We start from the raw sequence: 20,025 nt of genomic DNA, 5'->3' as shown, positions 1-20,025 counted from the left end.
CCTTTCCCCGTATTCCCTCTCATCACATTTCCCTCATTAAAAGTTATGCTGATCAACTTGTCAATCCCTGTCCGAGTGTTTGCTTGTGGGTCCTTCCCCAATCATGGGGCCCACGCCGTCACACCCTCAAGTGGAGGTTGTTATACAGTATAAAAATGAAAAGAGTATTAGTAAAATATCATTGTAACTACATGAAATATGTACACTGTACATTAATTAACATTAAAAATGTCCCAATATCAGCTTACTACTTTACTAACTACTTTGTAATATATTATAAACCATCCATTAACCCTTTGATAACTTGATTTCTTTCAAAAACACTGGAGGAAAGAAGAAAGAAGAAAATTGTACAAAGTCAAAGTGCACAGTTCAAGAAAATTACCTGAAGTGTGTGAATTAAAAAAAAAAAAAAAAATCAAATCAATAATAATGTTGTTAAGTAATGACCTAGAAAATGTGCTTAAACATTACAATAATTCTGTAATATAATAATAATTCAAAATATCTAATCATCATAATTACAAATTTAGTTTTCCCGATCTTTTTTTCCTTTTTTTGCACCAATTTGCTTAGGATACAAAGTTTGAAATACTTCACATTAAAATCACAGCTTATCATGTTTATTTAATTGTGGGAAACTAAAATCTCTATCCATTAATATGCAATCAATTGTGTAGCCCTATTGAATTTAGTGTGTAAGGCATTTTACTGCAATGTTTTATTCCTGGCCTTTAATTGTTTCTGCCAGTGTGGCTATTGCTTGAAATATTTGGGTCCATATTTGAATAGCAGCTATATTTTGAGATTCTTTTGGTTTTGTTTCATGTGATCCGATCAAAATACATGTGAAACAGATTACATCCCAATTCATAAAAAAAAGAAAGAAAAGGAAATTTAGATATAAATGTAAAAACAACTGCGTCGCTGGGGAAGGGAGGGGAAGGGAAAGGAGAAAAGCAAGAAAAGAAAAAGAGCAAACTAACTAAACCCAAGGAATCAACACTCTTATTTGTTTGTTTGTTGTTTATCTTCTTGTTTTTGTTTTCTGTCTGCTATTTTAGTAGCTTTATGTTCATTACTTTGGTCACTTTGTTGACTTTCTATTTGGTTATATGTACTTAATGGTGAATAAAGGATTAAAATAATAATAATATTAATAATAATAATAATAGAAAGATAATATTGAAAAATACAGTTTGATTAATTCTTGGTTGGAGCCTTGTTCTACTTGTAGAATGTGTGTGGTGAGTCCAGAATAACAGAGAACCCAGCCCATCAGTCATCACGTTGTCGTCCCGTGTTCAATCAATGCCAGCTGTCCAGGGCAAAGCTCCATCGGCAAGGTGACAGCATTGGACACCGCGGCTCAGAACTGATGATCAGACAGAAGTGAGCCACCTTTCTAGCTGCACGGTCTTGTGTGGATTTCAGCTTCCAGTGTCCCTCAGCTCAGCAAAGCATCTGTCTCAATCAATGAGGCCAATAACCACAGGCTCCAGACAGCTTGTCTGTCTGCCACTGTGTTGTCTCTGACATTCACTCTGCCTCGCCGTCTGAAGTTACCAGCTGCTGAAAGCCCCCACTGAGCGACGGGTCAGCCAGCAGAAAGCATTATTAAAGGCTGCAGGCTGATAGCATCTCCCCACAATGCAGCTGTGTGTGGCGAACACATCGTGGTGTCTCACAGGAACAGAAGATCGGAAACAAGTGTGTGTGGATATGTGTGTGTCAGCATTACTTGAATCTCATTCAAAGCAGACTGATGACTTGACACTTGTGTTCCTTGTGCACAGCTACAAGAGTGATAATGAAGCTGCTTAAGTGTGGCATCATGTGTCCAATCCAGTCCAAAATGAACCCTTAGGGTCCGTTTTAATATTACACACACTCTTATTGATCTGTGCAAAAAAAGCTTAAAATCATGCTTAAAAAATATTTTAACATTATTTTCTGCTTCACTGAGTTAATTTTTTTAACCAACATCAGTCCTTATCATAAATATCAATATTCTTTTTTTTGTAGAATTTTAACCTTTCAAATGGTTGTTTTTTGTCATGATGCTTGGATGAAAAAAAAACACCAACAACACAAAAATGAATTATTTTCAATATGCTACATGCAAAGTAATTTTTTTTTTTTTTGTATAATCTCAGTCTGGGATACGTCAATGATTTGCAGCAACATTGATTGTGACAGGACAGTGCACCTAGTGGAAATAGCACGTATTTTCTCCATATGCCAAATATGGAGAAATAATCAGACATAATCAGGTGGAAAATAGTCAAAATGACAAAGTCAAAAGCCCAGAATGACACCCAGAACAATACAATGCATGTTTTTTATGCTTTGATGGCTGTAGGATCAAAAAGGTCAGTTTGCATTGGTTTCAATGGAGCATTTTTTTAACTTTACAGTCTGAATGTAACAATTTAGTTTCCACAGTGTTTTAGACTTAGGCTTTAGGAGCTGAGCTGGAAATTCACAGATTGAACAAATTAGCTACACAATATTTCCCAAATTATTAAAAAAATAAGAATGAAAAGCACATAAAATGTGCCAAAAATTCCCTAAGGGTGAAAGAGTGAAGTAAATGAAAAAATAAGGGCAGACATTCAACTGAAGGGTTTGGCGATGTGTCCACAGCTAAACTCCCTGATAGCAAAGAGGTAATTAATTCTTTTCTGGTGGATAAAGAAAGGTAGGACTGATGGGAACCAGGACGCAACAACTGAAAAGGACAGTCTGACAGCAATTTGTGATTAAACAAAACCCAGAGCGAGAAAGGTTGTCAGCTCGCAGGGCGGGCACCGAACAGATTCAGCTTTGAAGCAGATGCCAGCTTTTGGAGCCGGTGAGATCCATCAGGCAGACAGGATGGAAGACGCTAAGCTGCTGAGAGGAAGTGAGCACAGCAGAGATAAATGCCTCCATGCTGGCTTTTGGCTCACTGAGGCCCTCCCTCTGCTTCTGGGGAAGGAGTGGACGGAGGTGTGGAGGAGTCGATGGGAGAGTAGCTTCTCTTTGCTGAGGTGGAGTCAATGAGTTTCAAGTAATCACTGGAAATGCTGTGACCACTGTTTAAAGTACAGTGGAGTACGGCCACTGTAGTGTGACTCTGTGAGCATTATTCCACACAAATCATATTTACATGTATGTTTTAGATTTACTTTGAGTTCATATGCAAATTTGAAAAGTTTTTACAATAGAGGCCAAGTCTGGTAAAAGTATCAACACACAGTACATTTAAGGGCTGTTGACAAGGCAGCACTTGTTGCATGCAGTTTGGCCTTTCCTTGACATGACAACAGCAAAAAGTGGATTTCCTGCCATGACTGACAGCTGTATCAGCCAATCCATGCTAAAGCTCTCAGTAGGTGGGTTTCTATTAACGTTATGTGCTAACTGAAATAGCAAATGTAAAAAAACATCAAATGGAAACACATCCAGTTTTAAAAACAACCTAACCTATCGCCAAAAAAAGACGTTTTTGTGCTTGCATGAGGTGGTATTTAAGAGAACTGGAAAAAAACCTATTTCTCAAAACTGTTATGGAAATACTTTTTCGGTGTTTCTAGGTCACATGATGCTATGGCTCAAAAGTTGAGCAGAACATCCAGAAGTTTTGAATCCACAGTTCCTCTGTGAAATCCCTCATACGTGGATGCTCCCACATATAAGGGGCTTTCCTTTCTATTATGGTTCTCATAACACGCCTATAGATGCAATAGAAATTAAGCTACTAATGTTTTGAACATCTATCACCATGCTTCTTGGAATGTTATTGGGAAAGAAGTCACAGCACTCAGTGGAAACGTAGTCATCGAGATTTAAATAATATTGCTTACGTTTTGCACAGATCTGTAATGGAAAGCCGCCTCTTCCAGAGACGAAGACTGGGTGTGGACAGAGGTTTGAAAACAATTTTAAAAAAAAAACAATACTAAAGTGGAGAATTTTACACAGTGCTACTTCTGTAAATGCTTTTATCTCTGTCATGAAGTGAGTTTCTGTGGAGAAGCAGAGACCGTTTTTCACTGTTTTTATGAAAGCCAAAGACTCTGTGAGTGGTTTAATGTTTTGAAAAATATTGTTGCACAGTTTGTTGAGAGGTGTCTGATGGTTCTTTATATTCTGGAGTTAAGCTACAAAAAAAGCTGATGCCTCTAAGTGGCATCCACCAAACCAGATTGTGGAGGAGGCCGAGCTGTTCATTTGCCGCAGCAGGAAGAACAGAGCAGAGCAAAGACAAGGTCAGGACACACTTCCTGTTTTTATCTCTTTGGTAAAAGCTAGAGTCTGGGATGATTTGCGTTTTTACAAAGCAATTAAAAAACACTGATGATACTGTCAAACAGTGATGCAATGATGCTGGAATTTGTTCTGTGATAGGAGTTGATTTAATATTTAATACACTTTTTAGGTAGATGATGAAACTGTGTTGGTTTGTTTTGTAGCTGTGTTTTATGAAGAAAACACCTTACAGATCTATTTTTTTAAAACAATGTTTGAAAAATCTCTTTCTCTCAAACTCAGACCAAACTCAAAACTCTATGGTAGGGCTGGGTGCTATGGCTTTAAAATAATATAGCAATATTTTAAGGCTATATCACGATATACAATATATATCTCAATATTTTAAAATGTCCTCATAAAATAAATAGATAAATAAATTTAAAAAAGACTAGAAAAGCACTATACAAGTAAAGTCCATTTACCATTACACCTCACCTACCACTCATTAACTTAGACTGTTACTGCAGCGCCAATAAATGTCAGGCTTTATTTTCCGTAAACTGGAAACAAACTCACAGCTCTCCAGTTCAGATATTAATAGTAATGCAAATCTCAGTAGTGCTCCACTGTCTCAAAATGTGATGTCGTGCTCTGGAGCTTTGCAAAAGCCCTCACCTGAGAAACACGTTTCAGCTTACTTTTTAGCAGCTGTAGGTCTAACAGATTGTTTGTTACCAGCCAGCAGCCATATTGTTTTGGGACAAGCAACGTCTGGTAGCTGTAGGTTTTACCTCTTGTGGAAGAGTGGACCAGTCATTTTTCTATTTGAGTCTTTCTACTGCAGAGATAGCCCTGTTTTATGAAAAGATCATCCTTACAGCAGTGAAATACATTTTTTATGTCACCTCAAAACAGGAAAAAAATGGACGTGATGTAAAGTAAGGAAAAGCAATTTAACTCTTATAAATATGGAGTCCTGTCATGTCTCCTCACTGAGAGACTTCAAAGCGTTAATATTTTTTTTGTCTTTTTAATTTGGCCATGCTCAGTGCTCCTGTGTTGTTGCATCCCTCCCGCACACACTGATATCGGGGGCTGGGATTTTGATGAATATCCAATACATATGAATTTAAAATGATTCCATTTTAAAATGACCTTACATATAGGTTATGCTTTTAAAAGGTAATATTTTACAAATCATTTTCAAGTTTTCTAAGATAAAAAAAAGGTTTCAGGAAAATCAAGTTCAATGTTCAGTTGGTGCACTTCCAATTAATTAACTCTAATTAATTGCGTCTGTACCCCACAGTGCTGATTAGATCTTACAGGAAACTTCCTCTGAAATTAGAAGGAAATTAAGGACCAATAAAATGAAACATTACCAAAGGCTGCATTTTAAATATATGTTTCAATCATTAGTCATGACAGTCAATCCCTCTGTAACTCCTCAGGCCTTCATTTGTTCAGCTCAAATCACAGACACCAAATCATAAATGCGAGTGCCCTGTTGAAATAAATAACATGAACAAAGATGCAAAATTAACCCTGAGGACCCGCGATCATATTACAGATGCTGGTGTCGCTCTGCACACAAAATGTGCTTTTCAAATTCTGCGTTTAAAAAATATTATACAGTAATATGATTTTCTTCTTTCACTGAGTTATTTTTTTAAACATCATCATTCCTAATCATAAATATAAAATATTCATTAATCTTCATAATTTAATCCTTCAAATGCCAGATTTTTTTCATGATGCCACTATGTTTTTAAATGAAAAAAAAAACAAGAAATGTATTATTATGACTAGATTATTATTATTTTGGTGATCACAGCCTTGGATTTTTCAGTGATTAGCAGCAACACAGATTTTTTTATATAGTTTTTTTTTTTTTTAATGCAGTGTCAAATCACACAATCATACCGCTCTGTACACAAAATACACTTTTCAAAACCAGACTAGAAAATATAATACATTACAGTCCGTGTAAAGTGAATTCAGAGATTTGTTTCAAAACACATAATAAATGTTGGAAACTGATTGTTGAAAACATGTTACAAAGACCCTTTACTATGTAGTACTGAATTGTGGAGTTAGAGGGTTGACTGTTTTTTCACCATTTTCCTGTTTTAAGATTTTTTGGGTGGACCTTAAAGCATAGCTGGATAATGCACAGGAGCTATACTTAGCAAAATCCCGCCCCTTATAAAGTAGCAGTATAAAAACGAGAAGCATAACTAGCATAGTCCCGTGGGGCGTGGCCTCCGCTCCTCCAGCGGACACACCCCCAGCGTTTCAGATCAGAGAATTCTATGCATTTTTTTTTTTTTTTTATGATTTTGAGACCATCTTTTACATACTTGGTGATTTTTTTGGCCATTCAAATTTAGTCAGGTGTTTAATAACACATCTTTCTGTGCTGTGACAAACTCAGAACACATTTTAATTCTCACTTTAAATATGATTTTCTACTTTCATTGAGATATGTTTTCATCCTAATTGAAAATATCAAATATTCATTAATTCTCAAAATTTTAACCCTTTAAATGACAAAATGTTATAATGCTACTATGTTTTCGGAGAAAAACACAAAAAAGAGAATAATTTTTAATTTACTGCAGGCAAAGTAGATTGGATTGCAGCAGTGCACCTGGTGGAAATAGCATGCATTTTCTTCATTTACCAAATATGGTATAAATGACAGTTTAGGGAAATGCTTTTTTTTCACATTTTATTTTTGCTGAAATGTTACTTTAAAATTCACACAATTTAACTGAAATGTAACATGTGGCGTGATGTAGTTATACTGGTCCTGTAGAGCAGAAAGGGGACTCAACAGTGAAAGAGAGAGTAAGTACCTGTGAGTGGGAAACTGGAGGCAACATGTACAGCCTTGCTGCAGATTCAATAGATATTGATTTAAAAATATGTTTGTTTGTTTTTATTCTTGCCTGGCACTGAGACAAGACCAACAAGAAATATAGGAGAGAGTTTCTGACATGTATATATGAAGTAGGACCCCTTGCTGGAAGGATACAGTTACACTGAGACTGTACAGTGGGCTCCGTTCCCTCATAAAAGAACAGAAAAAAAAAACAACCCAGAAACAAAAATATGCTAAAATTATATATATATATATATATATATATATATATATATATATATTAGGAAATGACCACAAAAAAGTGCTAAAATAAAATATTATTATTATTATTATTATTATTATTATTATTATTATTATTATTATTATTAATAATAATAATAATAATAATAATAATATTAATAGTTATTAGGATTATTGTTATTATTATCATTATATCCATACATATACATATACATACTTTTTTCTGAAACTTTGTTTCAATGAACAAATACAATAATTTTCATGAACATATTCTAATAATTATCTCTACCTCTGTTTCTCATTGCATCTCTCAAGCTAATTTTCAGGTAATTTTGTCATCATTAATAATTTCTTGCAAATTGTAAGACATTGCAGGTGGGAAACTGGAGCATGTACAGTCTTGCTGCAGATTCAGTAGATATCGATTTAAAAATGTGTCTGTTTTTTTTGTTGTTGTCGTTGTTTGTTTCTTGCCTGGCACTGCAACAATATCAAAAAGAAAAATAGGAGAGAGTTCCTGACATGGATACATGAAGTCGGACCCCTCGCTGGAAGGATGCAGTTAGAGTACACTGAGGCTCCACAGTGGGCTCTGTTTGCTCCTCAGCTTTGGTGGAATCTAAATGGCTGCAATCACACTTATCTAAACATCCTGTCTCCTCAGCCAGTGGCGTGCAGTGAAGAGTTACCTTTAGCTCTCCCCTTCTCTTCCCAGGAGCCTTTGCATATCCTCATCGGCCCATCAGCTGGTCTTGCCGAGAGCTTCCCCGCTCTGCTCCACTTCCCTTTCTCCAATTCCGGGAGCAAGACACTATTGCCTTTCATTTTTCACCTTACTCAGGCATGATAGGAAAAAAACATATAAAAGGTTTTCCGGCTTCAGAGAGGACGAGATGAAGAGGAAGAGATGTCAGCTGCAAGGGACCATGGGAGAGGCTCTTTTTATGGGTAATATTTAATAGTGACATTTTATATGCGGATGCACCTCATATATTCTCTATTGAACAGTGCCTTTTAAAAAGACATCGGGGAGCCAAAGTGTTAAAGCACGAGCTGATGAAAGGGAATTCATCATTGTGGCCTGAGAGGTCTGCTAATAAAATGTTAACAATTGTGTGATCCCTCGAGAGCAGTCAAGCTGGAGATTGCACGATTGCGAGTGGATGGTTACCTTATTACAGAGATACAGGCCTTTAAAGGGAAACATTTCTTTATGGACACTGTCAGTGTTTAGTTACCTGACATGTTCAGGACACACTGATGATGAGTGCAGATTTTTATGGTAACAAGACAGTTTAACGCCAGGTTCACAGTGGATGCAGAAACATAGCAAAGGGCCCTCGATATTGCAGTCGGGCTGTTCACACTGGACAGTTCTATGTCCTTTTGCTGCATGACCAAAAGTGCCCTCTTTCAAAATCAGATTTAAAATGCATCTTAAAATAGGCAAACAAAGGATTTTTTGCATCCTCAATGGCAAATAAAGGCTAACAAGACAGGTAAAATTTAGTATTAGACAAAAATGTTTTTACATATTTTCATAGTGACAATCCAAATAAAAGGTTCCAGTCAACATGGGAGAAATTAAGCCTTGGTTCTCACCTTTAAATTGCTCCTCTGGATCCAAGGTAGAAGCTGGATGGTGGTTTCGTTAACTAGAGTTAACTAGGGAGTAAGTGTGTATGACGCCTGTTCCAAGGGGGACACTTGGTAGACCACAAGTTAAATGTGGGTAAGTGTTATTTCCTATTGTATTGTTTCAGATTCTAATGTGTGTTTTGTGTTTCAGATGTCAAAGTGGAACCTTGATTTTAAGAGGGAGGGTGGTACGCCCCTCCCACTGATTTGGAGGCTGACATACAGTTGTATGAAAAAGTTTGGGCACCCCTGACAATTTCCATCATTTTCATTTATAAATCATTGGGTGTTTGTTATCAGCAACTTCATTTTGATCTATCAAATAACTGATGGACACAGTAATATTTCAGTGGTGAAATGAGGTTTATTGGATTAACAGTAAATGTGTAATATGAATCAAAACAAAATTAGACACGTGCATAAATTTGGGCACCCCAACAGAAAAATCCCATCAATATTTAGTTGAGCCCCCTTTTGAAAAAATAACAGCCACCAGACGCTTCCTATAGCCTGTAATAAGTGTCTGGATTCTAGATGAAGATATTTTGGACCATTCTTCCTTACAAAACATCTCTAGTTCAGTCAGGTTCGATGGTTTCCGAGCATGGACAGCCCGCTTCAAATCATCCCACAGATTTTCAATGATATTCAAGTCTGGGGACTGGGATGGCCATTCCAGAACATTGTATTTGTTCCTCTGCATGAATGCCTGAGAAGATTTTGAGCAGTGTTTTGGGTCGTTGTCTTGTTGAAATATCCAGCCCCGGCGTAACTTCAACTTTGTGACGGATTCTTGAACATTATTCTCAAGAATTTGCTGGTATTGAGTGGAATCCATGCGACCCTCAACTTTAACAAGATTCCCAGTACCAGCACTCGCCACACAGCCCCACAGCATGATGGAACCTCCACCAAATTTTACTGTGGGTAACAAGTTTTTTTCTTGGAATGCTGTGTTCTTCTGCCGCCATCCATAACGACGCTTGTTATGCCCAAATAACTCAATCTTTGTTTCATCACTCCACAGCACCTTATTCCAAAATGAAGCTGGCTTGTCCAAATGTGCTTCTGCATACCTCAAGCGACTCCGTTTGTGGCGTGTGCTCAGAAAAGGCTTCTTCCGCATCACTCTCCTGTACAGCTTTTCCTTGTGCAAAGTGCGCTGAATTGTTGAACGATGCACATCCACACCATCTGATGCAAGATGATCTTGAAGGTCTTTGAAGGTGGTCTGTGGGTTGTTTTTGACCATTCTCACCATCCTTCGCCTTTGCCTCTCTGATATTTTTCGTGGCCTGCCACTTCTGGCCTTAACAAGAACTGTGCCTGTAGCCTTCCATTTCCTCACTATGTTCCTCACAGTGGAAACTGACAGCTGAAATCTCTGAGATAGCTTTTTGTAGCCTTCCCCTAAATCATAATGCTCAGTAATCTTTGTTTTCAGGTCATTCGAGAGTTGTTTTGAAGCCCCCATGTCGCCACTCTTCAGAGGAGAGTCAAAGAGAAGAACACCTTGAAACTGGCCACCTTAAATACCTTTTCTCATGATTGGATACACCTGTGTGTGGAGTTCAATGCTGAATGAGCTCATCAGACCAATTTTGTATTCCAATAAGTAGTTACAGGTATTCAAATCAGTGAAATGACAAGGGTGCCCAAATTTTTGCACAGCCTATTTCTAACCTCTGATTTAATTACATACAATTGAATATCGCCACACTTAAAGTTTTTGTCTCAAAAACACCCCAGTACTCAGCTTTGATTAGGAAATGAATGGCATGCCACTTTGATCATTTCCTGTGAAGATAAAGTAAATTATTATGCAGCCTCAGAGGGGTGCCCAAACTTTTTCATACAGCTGTAGCCGGTTTCATCAGACAGCATGCTGACATGGGAGGCACATTAGCTTGATTTTGCTCATCTGGGCCTTCCCAGGCTATAAAAGCTGGGCAAGGTGTTCACTTGCTCTCTCCCTTCCTTAAGCAGACATCCACCATGCATTGCTGGTTTTGGTTTGTTTGTTTTCACTTCTTTTTACTCAATCTCTTGTGTGGACTCCCTCCTTGTCACATTCACTGAGCCAGACTGTGAAAATAGCCAAAGCCATGCCCAAAAAACAGCTGCTCCGGCATTGCTGGAGAACCTTGCTGCTGCTGCAGCAGTTGGTGAATTTGTGCTTGTTTTTTGTCAGTATTGTTGTGGTCCAGTCTAAATCACAGTTGCATGCTCCCTGTGCCTGCACAGGCACATCACAGTGCTGTTGTTGTGGCTTGAAATCTCAAAATTTGCAACAGTGGCCTGTGGCTGCACCGACTGTTGATGAATGGTTTGTTGGTTTTTGGTTCCCCTTAAACCCAATTACTTTTTTTTGCCTCCCTCAGAAAACACCTTGAGAATCAGATAACGAGATGTTCAACATGTAGGAACAAATCGTTACAGAGAAACTGAACTCTGCGCCGCACATCACTGACTGCATCAGTAGATTTTAACAGTGGAGCTCATCACTGGTGACTGTGACACACAGTGTGTTACTTCCGTGGAGCTTGTTAAAAGAACCCAAAAGCCAGACCAATCAGAATGTGCTGACAGGCTGCTGAGCTGGTAACCCTCTGTGCTGTGCTTTTATTGGCTGAGTTCTGCACTGAACTGAATGTATCACTGAGCTGCAGACAGACTGAAATAATGCTAAATGCAGTGCATAGACTGAAGTGCGTAAGTGGAGCTGTGGAGGAGCCAGGGGTGGAGTGTGGTGACCTTAATCATGCATAACTTTCAGCCTTGATAAAATGTAAATCGGTGAGTTATATAGAAAGTCACCCCTGTGTCATTAACCCTTAGGGCCAGCTTTACACGAACCATAATTGCTCTGCACACAAAATGCGCAAAATCAAGTTTTTTTTTTTAAATAAAATATATATATATATATATATAGCTGTGATGCATTCACTTACCATTGTGGGCATTGAAGTGGGGTTTAATGTTGATGTGGCTGCATAGTTTAGCCTTACTTTGCAGTCACTAACTACAAGTTTTTGAACTGAACTGAATTAAGTATTCAAATCAGCAATGTCCATGCATCCATCCATTGTCATCTGCTTATCCATGACCAGACCACAGGTGAAACAGGTGGAGCAGAACATTCCATCCCTCTCCCCAGCAACACTTTTCGGCTCCTCCTGTGGGACCCCAACGCGTTCCCAGGCCAGACGAGATATATAACCCCTCTGGCATGTTCTGGTCTGCTGTAGGGCCTCCTACCACTCGGACGTGCCCAGGGGGCATCCTGATCAGACGCCTGGAACACCTCAACTGGCCCCTTTCGACGCAAAGGAGCAGTGGGTCTACTCCGAGCTCCTCCCGGCTGTCTGAGCTCTTCACCCTATCTCTAAGGCTGAGCCCAGACACCTAGCCCACTACCCACCCAGAGATGACAGTCCACCGTTTTCCAGCAGAGAACCTCAGATTTGGAAGTGCTGACCCTCACCCCGACCGCTTCACACTCGGCTGCAAACTGCCCCAGTGCATGCTGGAGGTCACGGTGTGATGAGGCCAACAGAACCCCATCCTCTGCAAAGAGCAGAGATGCAATTCTGAGGTCCCCACACCGGACCCCTTCCTCCCTGTGCCTTGAGATCCTGTCCATGAAAATCACAAACAGAATCAGTGACAAGGGACAACCCTGGCAGAGGTCAAATCCGCAAAATGATTCATGATTTTCACCTCTACAAATAACCAAAGCTGTTATAAATACCAAAAGAAAAAAAAATACAGCAGAACAAAACAAACAAACAAACAAACAAACAAAAAAAAACTTACTCAACACCAACAACATAATAATAAGAAATATATATAATAAATGCATCAATAGGCACCTCACTTTACTTAACATATAATGATGACACTGATAACTTATGATACTGCATCAAACTATAAGTCCTTGCTACAGTTGACTGTTGATTTATTTATAATGCATTATAAGCCCCATTGGTCAACCTCTAATTTATCACTGGTCAGGAGCATCCATAAGGCAGGTGACATTTATAAATCATTCTAAGTCAGGTGTATAATGGTTTATGACTGTTGTTATAGTGCAGTAAGCAGTAAGCATTATGTGTGACTATAAGTGTAGTCATAATGCATTATAAATGCATTGTGATTCACTATGAATGCCCTCATAATGCATTATAAATTTGGTCTTCATGGAAAGTATAACCAAAAATTTTAGCACAGAATCATCACATCCAGCTTTTCCTGTTTTTTTTCCCTTCATTAGCAGCCTTCTTGTTTGCTTGCTGTAGATATGTTTACAACACTTATGACAGTGTTGGAGTGCAATGGTGGCATGCCTGAGCATGTTCACAGTAATTATGTGCATATACCCTCAACAGTGATTGTGTGAAGGTCTTGGTATGGAGCATGCTGAGAGCTTAAAGCTCGCAGCTCTACTGATTTCACACATCAAGGTGTGTTTCAAGGTGTTAGGACGTACCACTGCATATGTGTGAAAAGCAGTGAAAAGCCTTTAGTGTCCTCAGAGGGAGCTGTGTGACGTCCAATTAATGTTCTCAAGTGATGTCACTTGAGTCAGCATTGCTTTGGTTGGAAGATGACAAGTTTGGGAAGTAAACAAATGCGGAGGTGAGGAGTTGGAAAGAACTCTGAAGCAGGCTGCTCATCTCTGCTGCAGGCTCAAGTGTGCACTGTGAGTCCATAATATAATAGAATATATAGCAGTACAAAGCAAAACTGGGATGGGTGGAGGAAACCAAGATATTGATCTATAATTATTTACACATTCACTTAACCGTGGGAGAAGAACTCAGGCTTATGCAACACGTTGTCATCTGAAGTTGTCACATGCTGCTGCTTTGTCAGTGGACTTTAGCGTCTACATCTCTAGGTCTTCTTGAGTCTGCTGTCTATGTCCCAGGAAGCCGAAACCCATGGTGAAACGTCCATCCTGTTCTCATTCTGAACTGGTCAAATATGTCCTTTCGGCGTATGAGCATGATGTCATAAGCCACCTTCCACGTTTACATGGAAGTGAAGTTATATGGCGCAGCCGGGCAGCACCAGGCGCAGCCGGGCAGCACCAGGCACGTCCACATGCAACGTCCACCGGCGGCATCACTTCAGAACGCGGCCCGACAAAACCAGACGCATGTGGCATGAGGTAATCACACTGCCACATAATATAAGGGGCACAAGTGCACTTACAGAGTGAGTGGGCAGGTGGGGAGGTGATGGTCCCACAGGCCACTAACTTTCATCTGGGAGTCCAGTGTTCGCTTCCTGTGTATATGCAATTTTTTTTCTGCACCTTTCCATGTGCCTCTTTTGCTTAAACCTAACAATTCGTGACTTTGTTGCCTGATCCTAACCATCATGATAGCTCACGTTGTGTGCTATTGATCCTTGTACTGTGTCCTAGAACAAATCAGTGTGAAATGGAAGTTAAAGTTAAATATACTTAGTTAAAAGAACAAGTTAAAACCTAAAATTAGCAAAATTGGAATTAAGGAATCAAATAGGAGTAAACAGAAACAGAATTCCTAAGATCAAGAAAGGTTACCCTAATGACAAAGACATTACAGTTGAAATTTTAGAAAAGGTTTGATCATATGTTAAAAAGTATTGTAAAAAGTACCTTAGTACCTTGTGTACAGAAAGAATAGTGACATTTGGAGTTCAACAATACGGATTAAGATGACGCCATAAAATCACACTTTGTGATAAATAAGTACAATTTTCTCTTGCTCTATAATCCTGTGAAGTGGCACACCGGGTGAGACAAAAAACAGAAAATAATTCTTTCTTTACTCACCCAGTGTCCGCCTCTGTTGAGATCTGTTCGTGGCGCCAAATTGTTGAAGAAAATCTTGTACTCTTGATGAACCGAAGAACAATGAATTAACGTAATAAATATTAACACAAACTTGATACATAGTTAAATAACTTAACGAGTAGTGAAATAACTCGGTGAGCCTCAGTTGACTTTACTCGAATATATATTTATTACACAAGTCTGATCAGAGAAGCCTTTGGCACAACACATGTTTATGGACAGAGACATACCAAAAGCTTCCAGTAACGGAAGGGTCATTCAGCTTTAAACAGTACATTTCACACGTCACACAGCTATGCCTATTGATATAGTCAAAACATGTACAAGGTCTCGCCTTTGCAGTATCTTAACACACAGACCTACTGGAGACAGTGAAAGACTCGAAAGGTCCTGATGACATCATGTGCTCATGTTATGTAAAGATGAGGACCGGGCTGTGTCATGCCACCATGTGCATTTGTTGATATCATGGTAACAGCATTCCCAAGCATGAACAGCTGACGCAGGAGTATGCTTCAAACATCATAGCCTCATTTCTTTCCTCGATAGGTTGTCCAGTCAATGTGAAATTGCACGTGGACATGGAGAATTGCCATAGTTAGAGACTTATGAAGCCCTTTGTCTCATTCACCCACTGCATGTGCCTGTTTTGTATGAAAATACTTCATATATACTGTTGACTTGCTTCTTCTTCTGCCTTTGAAGTCAATGAGTGAAAACACAGACAGCTCCACTCTGCCACTAGAACCCACATTGTGGTCAAAGGTGAAATTGCAGCTTGAATGATTTTTTTTTCATTCTTTCACAGCTGTTCTAAACTTATGATGTTACAAAGCAGAATTTTTGTAGCCTGTTTATTTTCTGCATCAAAATATCAGTCTGTGGTCTGCACAAGGTTGTGGTGTGCACATCCTCTGAAGTCTGCATGTAGCTGTGGCGCACATATCCCCCTGGCATGGATATTCTTTTAAACCTGGCAATTTAACAGTTTGAGGTGCTGTGTGCAGTGATGGTAAACAGTGCTGTAAGAAAAAAAACCAAACTCTTAGCTCAAGTGTTTGTTGAAAGGAAATGATAAGTTAACTTCTCTGTGACTTTGCAGAGTATTCTCCTCCTCAGTCGTCTCTGGCTGTGTTCTCGCTGCCTGTCACTCCTCTTCTCTGGTATCTGCAAGTGTAATGGAGGCTTGACATTTCCTCGACTTTGTAGCATAATTCATTTACAGTTACAGGAACTCATTGTTCATGAATTTACTTCTCCACTCATCCTCGCTGCACAGAACTCTTGCTGGGCGTTGCATCACTGTGAGCAAATCTAATTTACACATGAAGAAAAATGTCAGTTACAATTATATTCACATCACTTTGCGAAGAGATCCCGAACTCATTAAATGCTCCTCGGGCTAGAAATAGCTTGTTGATTCATCGACTCCATCTCCTAATGAAACAGGGGCCACACCATGATTCCCTTGTACCTACACCCTCTGCAACCTGCAGTGATTATCTCAGGTGCGTGTGGAGGTGGAAAGTGACATGGATACATCCAACCTGACACCGAGCTATTTTTTTTTCCAGCGGGCTCATATGGTGTAAGGTGACTCCAAGGTTCCTCTGTGGCTTTTTATTCCCCAGACCACCCATGTAATCAGGCTGCCACTTCTGATTAGCAAACACACCGATCACAGAGCCCAGGGGTCAGGCACACACAGCCCTGCAGGGGCCAAACCATCCAATCAGGATGTGTGGGCTCTCTCACAGACAAGGGAAGTAAATTCACAATTAGATTTAAGACCCATTTACAATTAAGTTTTCAAACTTTCTGCTGAATGTAAGAATGCTGCTCCTGCATTGGTCCCCGGATCTTTAGCTCTTCCACAGAGTTCGCAGTGTGAGCGCAGCGCTGATGGATTGCTCCATTCTGACACATGGTGGGTGGTGGGAGAGGCTCTGATTGCATCTATAGGCTGGTGTGCAGTTAGAAAGTTTGCAACAGGCATATGGATTTTTCACAGCTTTACTATTTATTTGCCCCCAGGGGTTCATGGAGGGAGTTTGTCTTTCTGAAATACCTTCACATTGCCTCTGCAGACCATCTCCACACTATCACTCTATCTTCCTAATAGACTTTATTCTCTCTTTTTACAATACATCAGACTGGACATGTGATGAGGAGTTGAGCAGGGATCCGTTCTTTTGTCACAAACAAGATGAAATATATCATCTTGAGATCGAAGAGTTACTTTAAAGAAGTCCATGACCATGCCCATTTTCAACCAGCTTTTTATCAAAACAGTGTGTGTAGTATGTGTAGACCACTCAAAGTGCTTTTACACTACATGTCACATTCACTCTGGTGGCTGAGCTCACACACAGCTGCCCTGGTGCAGGATTGGTCAAATGTGGACTTATGACAATAACTTCCGGCCAGTGAGATATGGTCCAAAGCACAGGAAAAAAGCTAAGTAAGTGAATCTAGAGTGAAGGTTTTAGGTTTTAAAGCTTTTTTAAGAGATTCTCACCATCGAAAGATGAAAGGTAATGAGGAAAGACAGGAAGTAAATAATATGATATGTACATTGGGTGTTGCAGTTCTTGGTTGGTGGTTGGACCCCCAGTTTCACCACAATAATTATATTTGAGATATTTTAGCATGTTGAATATAATTAGGTTATCCAATAAATTAGCATTAAGAGGCTAAGTATCCACATATCAAACTCAAAGTCTAAATATTTTCTGCCTGTGAGGTTTAGCTATTAAAATGATCATCACTGGATAAGAATCATAAAGTCCATATGAAATGACAAAATACTTGAAGTAGCCTGCCATTATGCTGCAGTATTGCACATTTTATATGCTTTTCATTTTCATTTTTTGATAATGTTTTCTGTGTTATGCAAATGGAATGCATTCTAGCAAGATTATGTATTTTTGTGTAATCTTCAAATTTCCAGCTCAATAAGTCTAAAATACACCATGGAATCAAAATTGTTACATTCAGACTGTTAATTGCAAAAAATGCTGCACTGACACCCATTCAAACTTTTTGATCCCACAACCAAAGCATAAATGACAAATTCCATTGCCTTGGAATTTGTCATTTTTACTATTTTCTGCCTGATGATTTCATTTTTACCATATTTGGCATATGGAGAAAATATATATGCTATTTATGCTATTTTCTATGGTATTTCCACTAGGTGCACTGTCACAATCAATGTTGCTGCTAATCATTGACATATCACAGGCTGTGATATAAAGCAAACAAACAAACAACTAGTGCTTTGCATGTAGTAGTCTAAAAACATAGTATCATCATGAAAAAAAAACTGGCATTTCAAGGGTTAAAAGTCTGAATACTATTGATTATTTAATATTTATGATTAGGACTGATGCTGGGTAAAAAAAAAAAAAACTCAATCAAAGTAAAAAGTCCTATTAATGTTTAATATTTTTATAGCTTGATTTTGAAAAGTGCATTTTAGTGTGTGGGTGAGTGTATTTGACACTGCACACACACACACACACACACACACACACAAAATAAATAAATGTTGCTGTTCATTATTGACATATAGGCTGTGATATGGAAAATAATTAATTTTTTGTTTTGTTGTTTTTTGTTTTTAATCTAAAACACAGTGGCATCATGACAAAATCCATTCAGAAAATTAATTGATATTTGATATTCATGATAATGGCTGATGTTGGCTAAAAATTAACTTAATAAAAGTAGAATATAACATACATGTATAACAATTTTTAAAGCATGATTTTGAAAAGTGCATTTTGTGCTTTTTTTTTTTATGAATGTTTGTAATATTAAAGCGGGGCCCTAAGGGTTAATGGAGCACAAAAGGACATGGTCCTGTTTATGTGTTTGGTTGCGACCTCCTTGAGAGCCTCAGTGCAAGGCATTTCTCTGATCGTCAGTGACTTGTTGATGCTGTTGCTCCCAGCAGGAGTGTACGGTTAATGCTCCTAAAGCTGCACATCACACAATGTTCCACTTGTCTCTGGCCAATATCCAACTTTGTACAGAAGTTAAAATGAAGTGGAAACTTTCACTTGATCCCAGCGCGGGCATGATGGAGCCTCTGTGTGCTCACAGGCCCAGATAGCAATCAGCTGGCTGTAAGAGGTCCCCGCTGGAATCCTCCATAATCTCTGAGGAAGACTTCTATCAACCATAAAATCTTAATAGCATATAAAAAATCATCTGTGTGACCTTCAGGGACACTATCGCTGCAGATGAGATGTGCTGGTGTTTGTTCTGCCCACAAAACAAAATACAACTGCTGCATGAACAGTTTGCAGATGTTCATCAGCTAGTGCAACTGCCGTCATCAGTGGTTCATATTTTTCTTATTCCATCACATATGCAAGACAAACCAGGCTAAAAATGTCCTAATCAAGTCTGCCTTTAGCTGTGCACTGAAGGACAGCGAGCCTCCGAGAGTAGAAGTAGGCCAGCCCGGACAGTAACAAAGCTTTAATTGAGAAGATTTGTGTACATGCCACGCAGACTAAAACAAGCTATGAATCTCAGCCTCTTGTGTTTCTCCTGAGGCGTGCAGAAGGAGTGGCAGCCAGTTTCAATTCACAGCATACAAAGGTGCTGCAGGGGCTTGCAAATATTGTATTGTGGTAAAAGACGAAGACGGAATCATCACCAGGGGATGCAGATGTGTCCTGATCTTTCAGAAGCTGCAGGAAATTTTGTTCAGGGAGAGACATTCTGCGAACAGATGCTTTGGAAGACATGAGGAAGTGCTGGCTAATTAAAAGATCCAACTTAGACATAAGCTGAATGATTTTTAAGATTGACTTGAGGCAGGAGGCCAACAGAACCACATCATCTGCAAAGAGCAGACATACAATTCTGATACAAATAATTTAGATACAATACAAATCCTCAAAGTGAACCCCTTCCTCCTGGGACTGCACCTTTAGACTCTGTCCATAAAAATTACAAATAGAATGACAAGGGACAAGCTTAATATTACATGTGAGGAAGTATGATGTATTTCTTTAACTCTTTCCCCGCCATAAATGAGATTTTCTGTTATTTACAACATAACGCTTTCCTGCCATTGACAAGATATTTTGTCAGTCTTTGTTTTCACTGTTATTGTGTAGTGTGTGTGTGTTATTGTGCTGTTATGTATGTTGTGCAATATAACAAC

The sequence above is a fragment of the Plectropomus leopardus genome, chromosome 14 (genome assembly GCF_026936395.1).
Source record: "Plectropomus leopardus strain MGB_pleo_1.0 chromosome 14, ASM2693639v1, whole genome shotgun sequence".
Taxonomy (NCBI): domain Eukaryota; kingdom Metazoa; phylum Chordata; class Actinopteri; order Perciformes; family Serranidae; genus Plectropomus; species Plectropomus leopardus.
The sequence above is the reverse complement of the archived record's forward strand: the minus strand, read 5'-3'. Positions refer to the sequence as shown.